The sequence below is a fragment of the Tamandua tetradactyla genome, chromosome 7, assembly GCF_023851605.1.
Source record: "Tamandua tetradactyla isolate mTamTet1 chromosome 7, mTamTet1.pri, whole genome shotgun sequence".
NCBI classification, from domain to species: Eukaryota; Metazoa; Chordata; class Mammalia; order Pilosa; family Myrmecophagidae; genus Tamandua; species Tamandua tetradactyla.
This window is the reverse complement of record NC_135333.1, coordinates 100,059,361-100,076,824: the sequence shown is the minus strand read 5'-3', so window position 1 is coordinate 100,076,824 and position 17,464 is coordinate 100,059,361. Positions and strand designations below refer to the sequence as shown.

The 17,464-nt window shown below is 36.4% G+C and overlaps 1 long non-coding RNA gene and 1 pseudogene across 4 annotated transcripts in view; one reads left to right on the top strand and one right to left on the bottom strand.

Annotated features, from left to right (window-relative positions):
* Positions 1-353: 353 nt before the first annotated feature.
* Positions 354-17,464, bottom strand: part of LOC143689895 (uncharacterized) — a 59,796-nt gene continuing 42,685 nt past the window's right edge. Inside the window, exons 4-7 of one of the 4 annotated variants that reach the window (XR_013178956.1) lie at positions 11,538-11,577; positions 5,975-6,039; positions 3,430-3,479; positions 354-687 (exon numbers count right to left, since the gene is read on the bottom strand). This is a non-coding gene — a long non-coding RNA (uncharacterized LOC143689895). Of the gene's footprint in view, positions 688-3,429; positions 3,480-5,974; positions 6,040-10,105; positions 10,370-11,537; positions 11,578-17,464 lie in introns of those variants that run through there. The other 3 variants (XR_013178957.1, XR_013178958.1, XR_013178959.1) reach the window with 3 other exon arrangements.
* Positions 13,848-14,024, top strand: LOC143689893 (H/ACA ribonucleoprotein complex subunit 3 pseudogene; annotated as a pseudogene).

Here is a 17,464-nt window from a genome sequence, read left to right as displayed (position 1 = left end):
TTAGCACAGATATGCTTTATTTTCTTCAACAAAATATTTTTTAATATCACATAAATGCATGATCAGCAGGTGCCAGCAAGTCTGGAATTATGCTTGGGCAATCAGCCATTTCTTTTTTTTTTTTTTTTTTTTCACATGGGCAGGCACCAGGAATTGAACCCACGTACCCATGTCTCCGGCATGATAGGTGACTACTCTGCCTACTGAGCCACCGTGGCCCACCCAATCAGCCATTTCTTGATACTATTTTTCCTTTTAATATTATTCTAATGAAATGCTAATTTAGGTATTCTAAGATAAATTAGAATTAAAAGAGACTTTAAAGTTATTTATTGATTGTAAATTGTCTTTTAGATTACATGATAGTTCTATTGCTAATTTGGTAGTGTTTGGAAGGATGTCGTGAATCAGATACTGTCATTATAAAATCCATCCCTTAGGCTTTGAGGTTCAAGGGCTATGATAACCGAGGTGTGCTTTTGAGCCAAGGGATGCCATGTTATTTGCTCTTTTTCCCACTATCAGAGATTTTGACTTTTAGAATGTTCTTTAATATATTTGACCAAGTAATTACTTTTTTTTTTTACAATTCCAGAGAAGGCAAATTCCCACTTCCAAAATGTTTCCCAGAAATATCTTCTTCAGTAGTCTCTTGAAGCCTTAAATAATTTTCTCAGATGATCAGCCCTGTACAATTGCAAGAATAAGAGGACATTTTTAGCTAGCCACTTGTTAATATAGACAACACCCTACACACCACACATACACACTTCCTATATACACAACAGGTATCAGACTGCATGCATGTGTTTGTGTCCATGAGAGTTTTGGGAGGGACAGGGTTTACTATTGTTTGGGTTTGATAGTGTTAATAGAATACAGTATACCAGAAATGGATCGGCTTTTTAGAGGGGATTTATTAAGTTATATGTTAACAGTTCTAAGGCCATGAAAATGTCCAAATTAAGGAATCAAAAAGGGGATACCTTCACATAAGAAAGGCCGATTCCTGTCCGGGGTTTCTCTGTCACATGGGAAGGCACATGGTGAAATCTTCTGGCCCTTTGCTCCCTGGTTTTGTTGCCTTCAGCTCCTGGTTCTAGCGGCCTCCTCTCTGGGCTTCTGCCTGTCTCCAACCGTCTCCAAATGTCTGCATCTAGGCTTTCTCCAAAATCCTTCCCTTTTTAAAGGACTCCAATAAACTAATCAAGACCCACCTTAAATGGGCATAGTCACATCTCTATCTAATCAAAAGGTCACACCTACAATTGAGTGTGTCACATCTCTATGGAAGCAACCTAATCAAGAGGTCCCACCCTACAATACTGGATCAGGATTAAAAGAACATGGTTGCCCCACAAGATTGGATTTAGGATTAAAAGAACATGACTTTTCTGGAGTACGTAACAGTTTCAAACCAGCACAGCTATGATAAAAGAGAAGAAGCTTGGGGGAAGTGAGGGAGAAATGAAAGCATGAAAATCATGAAGGGGATAGTGGAGGCTATGTTTCCACTAGGTATTTGGGACAGGTTTTCAGCCTATGGAGAGTAAGGACCAAAAGGTAGAGCCCTACTTGAAGGCGAGTTGTGAGAGTCTGGGCACAAAGAGGCATTGAGGACCTAGGTGAAAAAGTGAAGCAGGTGACTGAATGAGGATGCCCTACTATCATATCCACCTTGTACAGCTGCAAACAACTGTGCACTATTCTGGTACCTAGATATTGAAAGCTGTGGTTCTGTGCAAAGTCAGCACTCTTGACATAGACATTGGTGTCCCCTTGAAAGATAGTCCCAGCACACTGAAACTTCTACAAGGGATATTGGAGGCATGTATGGTCAACCTTTTTTATGTAAAATAAATGGCAGAAAATACTTTAGGTTTTGCAGGCCACATGCAATTCCTTTTGCTGCTGCTACTACAGTCTACCACCACTTCCTCCTCCTTTTCCTAATAAACCCTTTCAAGTATAAAAAAGCATTTATAGCTCACAGGATAAACAAAAACAGGCTGTGGGCCAGATTTGGCTGACAATAGTTTGCTGATTCCTATCCTAAAGAATAAGTGGAGAGTAGACAAATGATCAGAGACATACTAGTTGTCACTACCTGCTATTATACACAATGCCAAAATCCTGATGATTTATGTGTTGGTTTGAAAGGATGTATGTACCCTTGAAAAGTCATGTTTTAATCAAAGTCCCATTTCATAAAGGCAGAATAATCCCTACTCTATACTGTATGTAATCAGATCATCTCCCTGGGCATGTAACCAAATCAAGAGTGGTTGTTAAACCGGACTAGGGGAGGCATGTCTCCACCCATTTGGGTGGGTCTTGATTGGTTTACTGGAATCCTATCAAAGAGAAAACATTTTGGAGAAAGCTAGAGATTCAGAGGGAGCAGAGAATGCTGCAGCACCACGAAGCAGAGAGTCCACTAGTCAGTGCTTTGGAAGTAAAGAAGGAAAACATCTCCCAGGAAGCTTCATGAAACTGGAAGCCAGGAGAGAAAGCTAGTAGAAGCTAGCAGATGATACCATGTTCACCATGTGCCCTTCCAGCTAAGAGAGAAGCCCTAACTGTGTTCGCCATGTGCCTTCTCACTTGAGAGGGAATCCCTGAACTTCATTGGCCTTCTTGAATCAAGGTATTTTTCCCTGGATGCCTTTGATTGGACATTTCTATAGACTTGTTTTAATTGGGACATTTTCTCAGCCTTAGACTGTAAACTAGCAACTTAATAAATTTCCCCTTTTAAAAGCCATTTCATTCCAGGTATATTGCATTCTGGCAGCTAGCAAACTAGAACAGCTTGCTAAAATAAATAATTGTATTTTACTCCTATCATAGTCCAATATAGATAGATGTTGGTTGGAGCACATGGAGTGAGAAAGAGGTTTGCTCTGTTCTGTATAGTCATTCTGGTATCTGGGTTCCTTTCATCTCATGACTCTGCTATCACCCAGGGCTTATTAGTCTTCCCTTGGATGGTTTGCATCTTGCTAACAGAGAAGGGAAGAGCGAGAGAAGGGGAATCTAAAAAGAGATTCCAGAAGCTAGGCTTGTAAGTGTTGCACATTTTGCAACTCGATCTCATTGCCTACCCAACTGAGGAAGAATGGTTGAAAATGGATATTGGAGAGAACTAGCAATCTCTAGAAAGTTATGACAAATGGGATGGCAGATGTAGTATGCAAGCCTTTGTTTGTATGGGAGGAGGGAGTGAGGAGGGGTCATAGCAAAGATCACAGAAAGAAGGAGCTTGAAGCTAAATCTCTCTATATTTAATAGCAATCATAGGTGCTGACTTGGTTTACATATCAAATATAAGAAGGCAAATATCTGCTGTGGAATTTGGAATTTTAGACAGAGAGCCAAACTATTTGATTACTGAAATCAAAAGATTAGAAAATAAATTCTCCAACTCACCAGTTTCCATCAGCAATTATTACAGAGCAGGGTGGTATCTGGGGGTCATACTGAGATGAACAATAACAAAAATTATTTTATTTTCATCAAGGTATTAATGAAAACAATAATTTTTCTAGTTTTTAAATCATACTGCTTCTTCCACTAACCACCATCCTCAGTGGCTAGGATATTTCATTTACAAATGTTGTTTATAAGTGTCATTACACATGGAGATTTTAATTTCACCTCTTCTTCTCAGTCAAGTGGAAATGATCCTTGTTTGAGATTGTTTATTTACTTGCAAACTGAACTCAGATACCGTCAATTAATGTAACTGTGGGAATTTCAGCAACTACAACAGAAATTTATACTTAAAAGACAACAAAGTAGAAAGTTCAAAGTAAGCATTTACTAGGAGAAGCAGCCAATAAATCTGTACAATTATATAGAATGCTACTAGTCTCAGGTTCTTTTGAAGAACAAAAAGTGTATCAGTCAACATTTTCCCTGTGTTATTATTTATAATCCTTAAAGAGAGAAGTTACTTATTTTGACTTTCAAAAGCCCAGAATATCTTTCTAAGCAAATAAAAACGCAGTCACTCAGTGACTTCAAAAAATACCTTGAAAGTACTGCTTATTTTCTGTAAATCCTGTAACCATTCCGAAGTGTGCATCTATCAGCAAAATCATCTTTGTTCACTAAAAATAAGGCAATCCCACGTCCCCAACCCACAACTGTGCTTCAGTCCATGGATGCCTTTACAATGAATGCTTCTTCTGACTCCAGAGCCCAGTGAATGTCTCTAACTCCCTAGAAGAGAAGCAGTTTTTCATTTATCTAGCCTCCCAGGAAAATCACTGCAAATAAGTAACACTTAAACTATCTGGCTGTGAGCCAGAAACTACATCTGGCACTAAATCTTACAGGGGATTAAAATAAAATAGAAAGCTCACACATTATTTTATGGTATTTCTAATTTTAGCATTAAAAATGCTGTTTATATACATCAACAGGTGTGTCATTTCACTTCATTTTTTACTACACTTTTCCTTTCAGGCTGTGACAAACCAATTTCAACCTTTATAAATGTAACCTGCCACTGCTAAAATGCAATTTCTACAAGCTTTCTTGAGCTGTTTCTAGCCTTTGATTTGTATAGATGACCCTCTGTCCAGGGTGGAGATGGTAGGGACAGTAATGAGCCTTTTAGACTAAATATGGTAGATTGTGTTATTTTTACAAGAATTCACTGTCTCTCCCTGTGGAAAAAGAATTATTCCCCACCCTATTGGCTTCAGTCTTGACAAAGGCAATTTCAAGTGCTTTGTCTTACTTCAGAATTTTAAAAGGGAAAGATAGACTTGAAAGGAGAGTCATGTCACATGATTTTAGACAAGCTTTATTTTTTTAAAGTAAGTTCTGGAGGACATTCTAGAAATCTCGGAAAGCTGTGCCCATCCTTTGCTGCCTATAGAAGGTCTACAAAGAACTCTGCTGTGAGCCCCTTTAAGAATGATGTCAATTCTCCCCAAATTGCTATGTAGATTCAATGCCATTGCAATTAAATTCCCAGCAGGTTAGGGTATATCTATATATAAAAGTTCTCAAGGTGATTCTAAAATTTATATGGAAATGCAAAGAAGCCAAAGTAAGAAGGAGTGAAGGCAGACTTGAATTAGAAAAACACAGGTAGAGAAATTACAATTCCAGAAATCATGACTTAAGATAAAGCTACAGTAACTAAGACATTGTGGTGTTGCACAAGGATAGAAAATAGACCAATAAAGTAGAATAGAGAATCCACAAACAAATAAAATCAACCTAACATATAACAAGGATGACAATGCAAATTAGAAGGAAAACAACGTGGTTTTTTTTTTCAATAAGTGGTGCTGGATCAACTGTATATACACATGAAAAAAATGAATTCTGATGCTCACCTTATAGTATAAACAATAATTAATCAGGGTAGACCATAGTCCTAGTCATAAACACACAAAAAAACTTTTAGAAGGAAACATAGGTGAATAATCAAGTGACATTTATGTATGCAAAGATTTCCATATAAACACAAAGCAAAAATCATAAAATTAAAAACTGATAGACTGAGTGGTGCAAGGGTAGTTCAGTGGTGGAATTCTCGCCTGCCATGTGGGAGACCCAGGTTCGATTCCCGGCCCATATATTTCCCAAAACACAAAGAAGCAAACAAAGAAAGAAAACAAACAAACAAAAATTCAACACATGGTGCTCCACTAGCAGGATACTCACATGGAAAAAGAATGAAATGCAACCCCTGCCATTCAGCATACAAAAAAAAGAAAAAACAAAAAACTAAGAGACTGAACTTCATTTAATTAAGAACTTCTGTCTTTAGAAGACACTATTAAGAGACTGAAAACCAAAGTCATATGCTGGAAGAAGATATTGCTATTAAATATATCTGATAAAGGACTTGTATCCAGACCTTCTTCAAATCTGTAAGAAAAATATAACCCAATTGAAAAATAGGCTAAAGACTTCATAAATGTGTATATCTGAATAATAAATAAGTAAGTACCTGCAAAGAAGGTCAACATTTTTCATCATCTGGAATTACATGGCATTCTTCATGCAGACTAGAACCTTGAATGTTAGAGAGAAGGTAGACAACCTGTAATTCCTATACCTTTGCTAGTAGGAGAGGAAGTACATACACAATGGAAAACTGGCAATATCTGTAAAAGCTGATCATAGGTATAACCTGACCTAGTAATTCCACTACTTTTTATATAGCCTTAACAGTATACTGTACAGAAACTTAAAAGAAGAATTACCACATGCAACAACATGGATGAATGTTTCAGACATAATTTGACACGAAAGGGCAAAATCAGGCAAAATTAATCTCAAGATAAAGGGCAGAATATTGGTTACCTTGGGCAAGGGTACCACTGACTGGGAGTAAGCATGAGAGATATACTGGAGGTGCTGATAATATTCTAAATCTTGATATAGTTAGTGGTCTCACAGATGTATACACATATACATAAAACTATAAAGTTAAGATTTGTGCACTTGCACATACATAAGTTTGACCTAAATTTTAAAAAGGATAGTTTTTGTGATTGCATTTGTTTTAACTACATTTATAGAAGTATTAATACTTACATCCCTATATTTAATTGATTTCAATTACGACCAATAGATTTTTATTGTAATTCATTTTTGTTGGTTGGGAGCACTTTCAAGTAGTTTTCCTGGTAAGAGCATGTTCTGAGCAATATATGTTCTGATACCTTGTACACCTGAAAATGCCTTTCAGTGAATTCACGCAAAGATGAAGATAAATATACTTTCGTGATAACTAGGGGTGATATTCAGGCAATACTCATGAGTAAGGTCATACCAAGTCAGTGCCAGCATCCATTCTTGTTTGTTGCTTTCTTGCCATACAGGTTACTAGACTATTTTGAATATTCCCCTTAGAGATTTTGCATTTATTTTTACTTTCAAAGTTTATATTTTAATGAGTCTACATTCTGTCAAATTTCCTTTGGAATGTGTATATTTTTTAGTTATTTTTATCTCCTTTCTAGATGTCACCTCTTTCTCCTAATTTCAACGATTTCTTTTTCTTCTACATTATGAAGAAAATATTTCATAATCACTGATTTGGTATTTTGCAAGTTTTTAATATTCTCCTTCTTGTATATTTATTTTTGTTTTCTGATTGCTTTGGGTATGTCTATTCATATCTTTCTCACTTCTGCCATCTCCCTTTGCATCCTTGCCTTCACTACTTCTTGCTCTCAACACTGGTTTTCTACTTCTGTTTAGTATCATCTTAAACACATCAATCAAATGCCTTCCAACAATTTCAATTCTCTAATGGAAAGGAATATTCAAAACTACATCTACCTTTCAGTCGTTACTATTTTTCACATAACTATAAACTATTTTCTCTTTACTAATTTTGAATCACAGCCACCAATTCAGGCCTGAAATTTTCCAAAAGACAAAGTAGACTACCTCCTCTACCATTTGCTCTCCACTTGGGTGCTAATAGCTTTTTTGTCCATACAGAAGCAAAGTTTCATGTGTTCAATGTGTGATACCTAATCATACTCCAGTGTGGTTTTGTTGAGGGAAGGTCAGATCTTATACCTTCCTTGCCAATTTTTTTGCTTAGGGACCACATATGCACTGTTTACAGTATTATTCGTGCTAGTGAGGCAACCAACCAACTATCCCAGAATTCACTTAGCCTTTGCTCCAATTTCCCAGAATGTTACCTAATGAGAGTTATGGTCTCACTATACTATATACAGATAAGTCAGGATCAGGCAGTTTTGAGTTGCAGGAAACAAAAACCACTCTAGGCATTTTAGACACATGTGAGTTTAATGTAAGAAGTTGAGTGATTACAAATAAATTGGGTTGGAAGAGATGGCTTTAGCTTGGACATCCAAGAACAGCTCCCAGAGAAATGCTGTTCAATTGGCCCACCAAGCAACTACAATCCTTACTAGAATGCGGATGATGGAGAAATAGGAGGCCATCTCTGAAACTGTGATCCAGAGAAGAAGCTAGAACCTCCATAACTACCTTAGGAAACCCATAAATTAGTGACTAGAAAATGAAATATTGAATTGGACCCCCAGTGTTGTTTTGTACCTTCCACTCAAAGCTATGCCCTAGAAAAAAGGTTTGGTTCCTGAGCCAAATCTAGATCACCATCTTTCGTGTAACCTGTGAACACAGCCAAACTAATTTGTTTGTTGTTTGTAGCTACTTCCACTATAACAGCAGGGTCAAATAGTTGTGACAGAGCTCCATATGTAGCCTCTTGTTCCACAAGGCCTAACATGTATACTTTCTGGCCCTTTACACAAAATATTTGCTGACCCCTTCTCTAGAAGTCAGTGGTTAGAATGTTGTTTTAGAAAAATCCAAGAAGAAGTATACAGTGGTTCATGGCAGAAACAATACCCAAAACAACAAGGAGACTTCTGTCTTCTATATCTCAAGCAATTCTATCTAAAATATAGAACCTAATTCTCATCCCCAACCTTAGCTTCAAGGGAACCTAAAAAATGGAGTTTCAGTTGTCCAACCTTTGCAGTATTGGAAGCCACATTAGAAGAAAGTTGAGTGAATGTGGAGTGCCATTGTACTACATCCAGCACAGTCCAATATTTTCATTATTCACATCCATACACACATTTCTCTTTACACTTCCGAAAACAGAAACCTAAAATACCTTTTACCATACAAATATAAATGCATTCATTCTTTCCCTATAAGGAGAGTACGGAAAACTCATCAGCCACTATATTTATCTGTAGGTGGTACTCTTTCTTCAAGCTCAGCCAAAATGCCATCTTAAGGCATTTGCCACCTGCAGCCTTTCTTTCTCAGCTCCCTTCTTTCCTCATTCCTACAGGCTGCACTATAGATGAGGGGTTGAGCTATCTTAGACTTTCTGCACAGGGAATGTATTCCGAGTGATGGGATAGGTGATAGAAGGAAATTGGTTCCCAGGCAGATTCAAACCACTATTCAGCCCTAGACGACAATCCAGAATATTACATAAGAAAGAAAGAAATTTTAAGCCACTGTATTTTGGACTCCCTTGCCATAGCAAGCAGCCCAGATTGTTTCCTTATTTATAAACGAGTAAATTAAATTATAAATTTAACATCAATGATACATCAAATAAAAATTTCAAAAGAAGGGTGAAGTAAAAAGACTTATTAGTAGGTTTAAATATATACATAACATATACAAAAAGAAATCATGTGTAATTTCTGCAAGTAGTCATGAGACCTGTGCCATATCCCTCTCGCCCTCATCCAACACTTTAGCTGGTTGGTTTCTTTGTATGTTTGCGTTTTTTGTTTGTTGATATGTTTGTTCATTCATTACACAGACAAACCACCTTGGTGATCCTGTCTGAATGATATGTTCAATAAAGTTTCCTACTAACTTTTACCACTAGTTAGAGGGGTACTAGCAGACAGTCCAGGAGATTACCCAGGCTGCAGACATATTCTTCTTTGAGCCCATTGTGAAATAGTAGCTCTATTTCCATTTGATAATAACAACACAGTTATTCTCTCGTAACTCGTTTGTTACTGCTGTTTTATTTTGCCTGTTGCAGGAAAAGCCCAAACTGCAACCATTGTTCTGTCCTTTGTGAAAGCATTTTTCCCTTCAGTAACTTGAAGAAAAAAATTCCTCTACATCTAATCTGGAATGTATTTCACAATCTTCTTCTGAGAAGAAATTAGTGTTTCTAACGAAAATGCTTAGCCACCATTATATACTTGCCTTGTGAACTTTATAATAAGCCTACAGTCTTGTCTGGGAAACTAGTCACCCACCCGTCATCTGAATGACAGCTGTTAATGAGAAGTTTAATGATCCCTAATCAGAACATCTTTTCTTGATTATCTAATCACTCTTTTTAAAACAAATTTCACCACAAAGAGATAAATATTTGAACAGGTTAAGTCCCTTTCCTTGTACAACCTTGAAATAAAATTTCAAGTATCATTCAGCATATTTCTTCTATTTTAAGTCACTTCCATTCATTCAGTTTTGATTTTTTGTTGTTGTTTGCTTGTTTTAGATTATTGTTGTTCTGAAATTGGCCAACTTTGTACAATGATTTCAACTCATAGTTTACTTGTACTATTTACTTCCTAGTTCATAGTACCTAAAGTAATGGTACCTCTTACAATCAGGACCAGCTTATATCTGATGAGTTAGCATATAAATCACTGCTTAAAATAATATAATTCTTTCTCCAAAACAGTCTCCTAACCTCACAAAGTACTATCTCCCCTCAGTTTTGGTATAACTGAGTCAATATGCTGTTTCATCATTCTATACGGCTGACTGTTTGGGCTAATGCGAGACATAGTAAAGCTTGGAAGTCCTCAGGCTTTTGCACACTGCCTCGTTTCTTTCCCTAGAAAATGGATTCTGTGGTTAGAACTGATATTGTATAAAATTCCAAAATGGCAAATGAGGCATTCAGTAGGTCCATGGATGCAGGGGCTGACAGAGCACAGAGAGGGAAGGCAAATTCAAATCCAAAATAGGTTACTGTTCCAATGAGGACAAATCAAAATGCTGGATATGGTTCAAAGTCATCAACCTGCCCCCAGAGGTTTTCTGGCACCTACATTATCTGTGGGCAGCATTAGTGTCTGTTTTGACAGGTGGGACATTTAACAGTATGATTAGTCAGATTAGCCTGGGTGAGGTGAAGCCCAAACATAAAAGCCACCCTCACCCATTTTGTTCCTGAGCCTATTATTCAAGCATATAGATGTGGCTCAGGAGAGAGGCTGGTGGATGTGCATGGATTTTGCATGTGTGATCTTTTTAAGTTCTCACATTCATGATTTTATTAAATCAGTTGCTTTTCAAAACACTGCCGATGTCACAATTATCATAATAGCAATTTACCAATCTGTAATTAACTGGTGCAGTTTGCTGAGAATGTTTTGTAAAGGAAGGGAAATACCAAATCCCTGAGATAGTAGTTCCCCTGCAGCCTAGCAGACAAAGGAGATTTTGTTTTTCAGACCCTCACATTGAGCAAAGAATTTATGAATAGCCACTTCAATAAGAATATTCTAATAAATATAAACTAGACTGTGCTCTCAAAAGATTTCACATGTTGCAATGCAATGACGGAGATGTTATTTTCTTGGGCTTCAAATTCAGAGAGTTTTGTTCTTTTCATATTTAAGCATCAAACAAGTAGACTTTTCAGTCTCAGAATCTTCGCTCTGAAATAAACTCTACCCCACAAATTATTTTAAAAATTCTAACACTACTTTAAAACAAACACATTTAATTCTAAACACACACCACTTGCCCATTTGCAAACTTATTTGATCTCAGCAAGTGGCACAATAGTCAAGGAGATATGGTTAAAACTGTGTTTCTGAATGGTGCTGATATTATACTAATGGGCAGGCAATGATGGCTCAGCAGGCAGAATTCTTGCCTGCGATGCCAGAGACTCGGGTTCGATTCCTGGTGCCTGCCCATGCAAAAAAAAAAAAAAATATATATATATATATATATATATATATATATATATAACACTATTATTGGATACTTACAAACTTCAGTTTCACTTTGGTGGCTCTGTTACTCTGTAACCTGAGAACAATTATGACAACATTATTAGGATTTCTCTATGATTTAGTCTTTTCACTGCATTAATACCTAATTGCCAAGGGGTTAAATAACCAGCACTTCTCTTAGCAGCATTTGGAGAAAATGAAAAGAAAAGAAAACAAAAGAAAAGAAAATGTGCTGCACGTTGAAGGAAGTGTAGACAACAGAAAACGGACACAAGAAGATGATAAAATGTCATGAAAGCTAATCTGCATTCTCCATCGCAATCACCGTGGTCTGGGCTCGCGGAAGTCTTCTGTCTCCTTCCCAGAGTCATATGCTTCTTTTTGGCTTTGCTTTACTTTGCTTATTTCAGGGTGAGTTTATTTTTCTGCATATACCTGTCAATAAATTTTTTATCTTTTTTCAGGTCATCACTATACAAAAAATGCATAGCCTTAAACAAATGCTTCCCCCAAAAAAGCACTGAATAATAAAATGTTTTTTCGTATCATGTAATTTTATCATTTGCTAACTTTCTAAACTGTAAAAATCACATCATGAAGATGCATTCATGACACACACCTATAGTTTGGATTTTGCTAATAACAGAAAAAATATATTTCCTAGATCAAACTCTAACTCTTCCAAGAATTTCTTTTTAAAAATAATGGCTTTATTAAAATATAATTCATATACCGTAAAATTCACTCTTTTAAAGTACACAACTTGTGACTTCTACTGTAGCCAAGAGTTGTGCAGCCATCACCACTATCTAATTGCAGAACATTTTCATCACCCCAAAATAAACTCCATAACGATCAGCAACCTCTTCCCATGACTGTCCTCTTTCCTATCCCCTGGAAACCAAGTATCTACTTTCTGTCTCTATGGACTTGTGCATTATGAGCATTTAATGCAAATAAAATCAAACTATGTGATCTTTTGTGCCTGGATTAATATTCCATTGAATGGCTTTACTACATTTTGTTTATCCATTCATCAAATGATGAATATCTGGTTGTTTCTACTTTGGGACTATCATGAATAATTCTACTTATGAATATTCATGTACTGTGTTTATGTGGACATATGCCTGTATTTCTCTATTTCTCTTAGGTATATACTTAGCGATAGAATTGCTGGATGATATGGAGACTCCTATGTTTAACATTTTGAGGAACTGTCAAACTTTTCCAAAATGGCTATGTCATTTTACACTCCCATCAGCAATATATGTAGGTTCCAGTTTCTACATATCCTATCCACACTTGTTATGGTCTGTCTTTTTTATTTTAGTCATCTTGGTGGGTATGAAGTTATACTTCATTGTAGTTTTTATTTTATTTCACTAATGACTATTGACATTCAGCATCTTTTCATTTGCTTTTTATCCATTTATGTATCTTTTTTGAAGAACTGTCTATTCAGATTCCTTTCCTACTTTTAAATTGGATTATTTGTCTTTATATTGTTGAGTTGCAATTGTTCTTAATACACAAATCTTTTTTCAGATATATTAATTGCAGATATTTTACCTATTCTGTAGGTTGTGTTTTCACTCCCTTGATGGTTTCCTTTGCAGCAGAATAGTTTTTAATTTTAATGAAGTCCGATATATCTTTTTTCTTTCGTTGTTTGTGCTTTTGCTACTATACCTAAGAAACCATTGCCTAATCAAAGGTTTTCTAAGAACTTTATACTTACATTTAGTTATATGACCCACTTGTAGTTAAGTTTTGTGTATGGTATGAGGTAAGGGTTCACCTTCATTCCTTTGTATTGGCTTTCCAGTTGCCCCAGCACCATTGGTTGAAAAGAATTATTTTCCCATTGAATTGTCTAATCACCCTTGTCAAAATCAATTGATCATAAATGTAAGGGTTTATTTCTAGACTTTCAATTCTATTCCAATGTTCTGTATGTCTGTCCTTATTCCAATTCCATGCTGTCTTGATTACTATAGATTTTATAGAAAGTTTTGAAATGGGAAGTATAAATTCTCCAACTATCATCTTTTACAAGATTACTTTGGCTCTGGATCCTTTGCATTTCCAAGGATGAGCTTGTCAATTTATGAGGAGGTGCGAGTACGAGTAAGGCAGCTAAAATTTTGGTAGGATTGTGTTGAATCCATTTATCAATTTGGGGAATAGCTAAAAAATATCAAGTCTTTTGATCAATGAACATGGGGTAGCTTTCTATTTAAGTATGTCTTTTCTATTTTTTTCAATTATGTTTTATAGTTTTGAGAAAAAAAATCTAAAGAAATGATTGAGGATGGAATTGGTGTCTCTGGCTGAAGTATGAGCATGTTTCTCCACTATTACCTCAGTGAGCAGGGAGGCCAGGTTTATACGCTGAAGAAGCTTGACCCCATGGGACAACCGATCTGCTCAGCCCACCCTGCCCACTTCTTCCCAGACGACAAATATTCAAGACACCGAATCACCATCGAGAAACGCTTTAAGGTGCTCATGACCCAGTAAGTGCATCCTGTCCTTTGAGGGTCCCTCATATTTCATGTCTCTTTGGCCACCTGCTACCCCTTGGAGTCTTTTCTTAAATATGCTCTTCAGTCTGTGAGCCTTGAAGCCCTGTTTTACCACCCTTGCTCTTTGGAATCCAGTTGCATTGCCTTTGATCATGCTTGTGTGAGGCAATCATGTCAACATCTACTATACAGGAAAGTTTGAATCTTCTTTTTCATATTGTGAATCACTGTTGGGTTATTAAAGACAAAATGATCTATAAGAAAAATATCTAAAGAAGCCCATCAAGTGCTGGACTTTCAGTGGTAATCAGTAACTTATTATTTTTTGGCATGGGCAGGCTCCGGGAATCGAACCCGGGTCTCTGGCATGGCAGGTGAGAATTCTGCCACTAAGCCACCGTTGCACCACCCAGAGTAACTTATTTTTCACTTTGGAAAGAGCATCTTTACATGTTTCAGACCACTGGATCCCCACAAACTTCACTGATGTTGTAAGCCCTTAAGATTTGGGGTTTAATCGCTCACTCTTTGGCACATCTGTGTCTTATCAGGGAATCTAGACTACTGGGACTTTCTTATTACCAGGTCCTATCTGAATGATGTTACCAATGTATTAGACAAATATGGTGAGCAGTGAGATGTTGCTAGCTAAATAATGACAGAAAGCCAGAGAGGCGGCAGAGCCCCAAGGAATAACAGTGGATGTTAACAGTTTTCTCTGCCTGGAGAAGCAAATTGCTGCTGGGTTTTTTGTTTGTTTGTTTGTTTTGCTAATTTGGATAAAGTAAAATGAATTTGCAGTTAGAAAACAATATCCCATGCATACGGGGCATGTTGACTTGTCCCAATAAAGAAACTACATCTGGAACAGCAGTTGGAATTGGAATTCTAAACTATTTAGGTTTATAAGAATCAACTCTCTGGATATGCATAGTTCATGTCTTTTTGGAGGCATTAATTTCTGTGCATGTGTTTTAATATTTTGGAAAGGAGGAGAATTTTGGTACCTCTTACCAAAATACACTAGGGCAGAGAGCCAATATGAATATTCTGCCACAATGTAGATCTTTCTGTTCCAAAAAATACTATTTAGGAACAAAGTAAATAACCACAAGATAAGTGCATGCATTTATTGAGCACACTGTGATATGTACTCAAGAGGAAGATTTAATATGCATTTGTAGGTATTACATAATCATTCCTTAATGACACACAGCCTCCCCCTCATTCATATAGTTTGCATATGTAAATTCATTTAGATCTGAGAACTTGGTGAAAAAGAAATATTAGCTATTTTTAAGGAGAATCATTTAAGCTCCCTAGTCTTCCGATCACGGTTGAACCAAGAATTTAAAACCCCTAGCATTTCATTTTTTCTTTTAAACTCACCAATTAGCCATGCCATCCCTACTGTATTTCTGTTTTCCAACATTATGGTCTATTTCAGTAGCCAATTTATTCATCAAAGCCTTGCCTTCAGCAGACACTTTATTCCAGACAATCAAAAGTGACAACTTCAGGAACTACTTTACCAGTACATGGCTTGTGTTACCAGTGTCCCATTTTCCAACTGATTCCTTACTGCCTTTAAAACCCAACCTAGGATGCAATAACAGGATATTCACATGGAAAAAGAATGAAATGTGACCCCACCACACAGTATACAAAAAAAAAAAAAAAAAAAAAAGCCCAACCTATATCAGATAACCAATCCCCAATTTCCATTCATGAGAGTCCATTGACTGCATAAAGTGTTATTCAGGCTTCAATTTTAGGAAACAAGAATGGCTCTTACTATCTTAAGCATAAAGGATTTGAAAACCTAAAGGGAATTAGGTACCTACAAAGTCATTAGATCTTTATTTTCTTGGTGGGAGAGGGAAAGGAAACTGGGGCTCAAAAATATTATCTTCGACTTTGTATTTAATGATCTTGTTTTTAAATCTTCCTCAAAAATATCCTTGATTCTTTAATTGGCTTGCTGCTTTCTGTCTTCCATACTTACCAACCCCTAGCTTATTATTTTAGCTATGTCCTTTCCTCTATATTCAGTGAGTTACTCTCAAGTTGAACCCCAATATCAGTTGTTACATTTTTCAGAGAATCAATTAGGTAGGTACCTCAGCTCTCAGCAAAACATTTTAATTTGGTGATGGTGGGTTTTTTTTTTTTTAATTTGCAAACCCTCCTCATTTATTAAATATATTTATAGTAGTTTTATTTATAAAAGACAAAAATTGAAATCAGCCTAGATGTCCCTCAGGTGGTGAGTGGTTGAACAAACTGTGGTACATACATCCATATGATGGACTATTACTCAGCATCAAAAAAGAAACAAGCTATTGATAAATGCAACAGCTTGGATGACTCTCCAAGGAATTTTGCTGAATGACAAAAAGCCAATCCCAAAAGGTTACATTCTGTATAATTTCAATTATATAATATGTTTGAAACGACAACATTTTAGAAATCGAGGACACATTAGTGGTTGCCAGGGACCAGGGGTGAGGAGAAGGGCAGGAGGGAGGTGGGTGTGGTTACAGGAGGGGAGGATGAGGGACCTTTGCGGGGATGGAGCTGTTCAGTATCTTGACTGTGGTAGTTTATACACAAATGCACCCATGTGCTAAAATTATGTAGAACTAAATACACACACATGCACATGCATAAGGACAAGTAGAGCCCGGAGAGCCAATTAAAATAAGTTGATTGTGTCAATGTCAACAACCTGGTTGTGATATTTTACTATCATTCTGCAAGATGTCACCATTGGGGGTAAATGGGAAAAGTGCACACAGGCTCTCTCTGTAATTTCTTACAAGTGCATGTGAATCTACAATTTTTATGAGCAAACCTTAAATTAAAAATGTACCCGTGGTCTGCAGCAAAAATAAAAAAAAAACTTAGTAATGCTTTCAGCCTTATGCAATTTATTAACTGAAGTAAAACAATAGTTTTTGTATGTATGGGTTTGTTTTTAACTTTCAAATTATGGACATTTTCAAACACATATAAAAGAAAAGAGGATAGTGGAATAAGTCCCACACACATACCACCCAGCTTCGATGATTATCAGCTTAAGGCTAGATGTGTTCATCTATAGCCCCATCCACTCCTTTCATCTTTTATTATTTTAAAACAGCTATCAGACATCATATTACTTTATCTGCAAATTTTTGTAGGCATCTCTAAAACTAAGGAATACTTTTGTAATTCAAAATAATTGCAATACATTCTCTATAAAAAAATGAACAATAGTCCCTTAATATCAATATCCAAAAGCATTTACACTTCCCAGATTGTCTCATAAATGAAGGGTTTTTTTTAACTTCATTAAGGCATAACTTAAGTACAATAAACTGCATCTATTTAAAGTTACAATTCAATGAGTTTTGACAGATGTAAACATCCATGAAACTACGAGCACAATAAAAA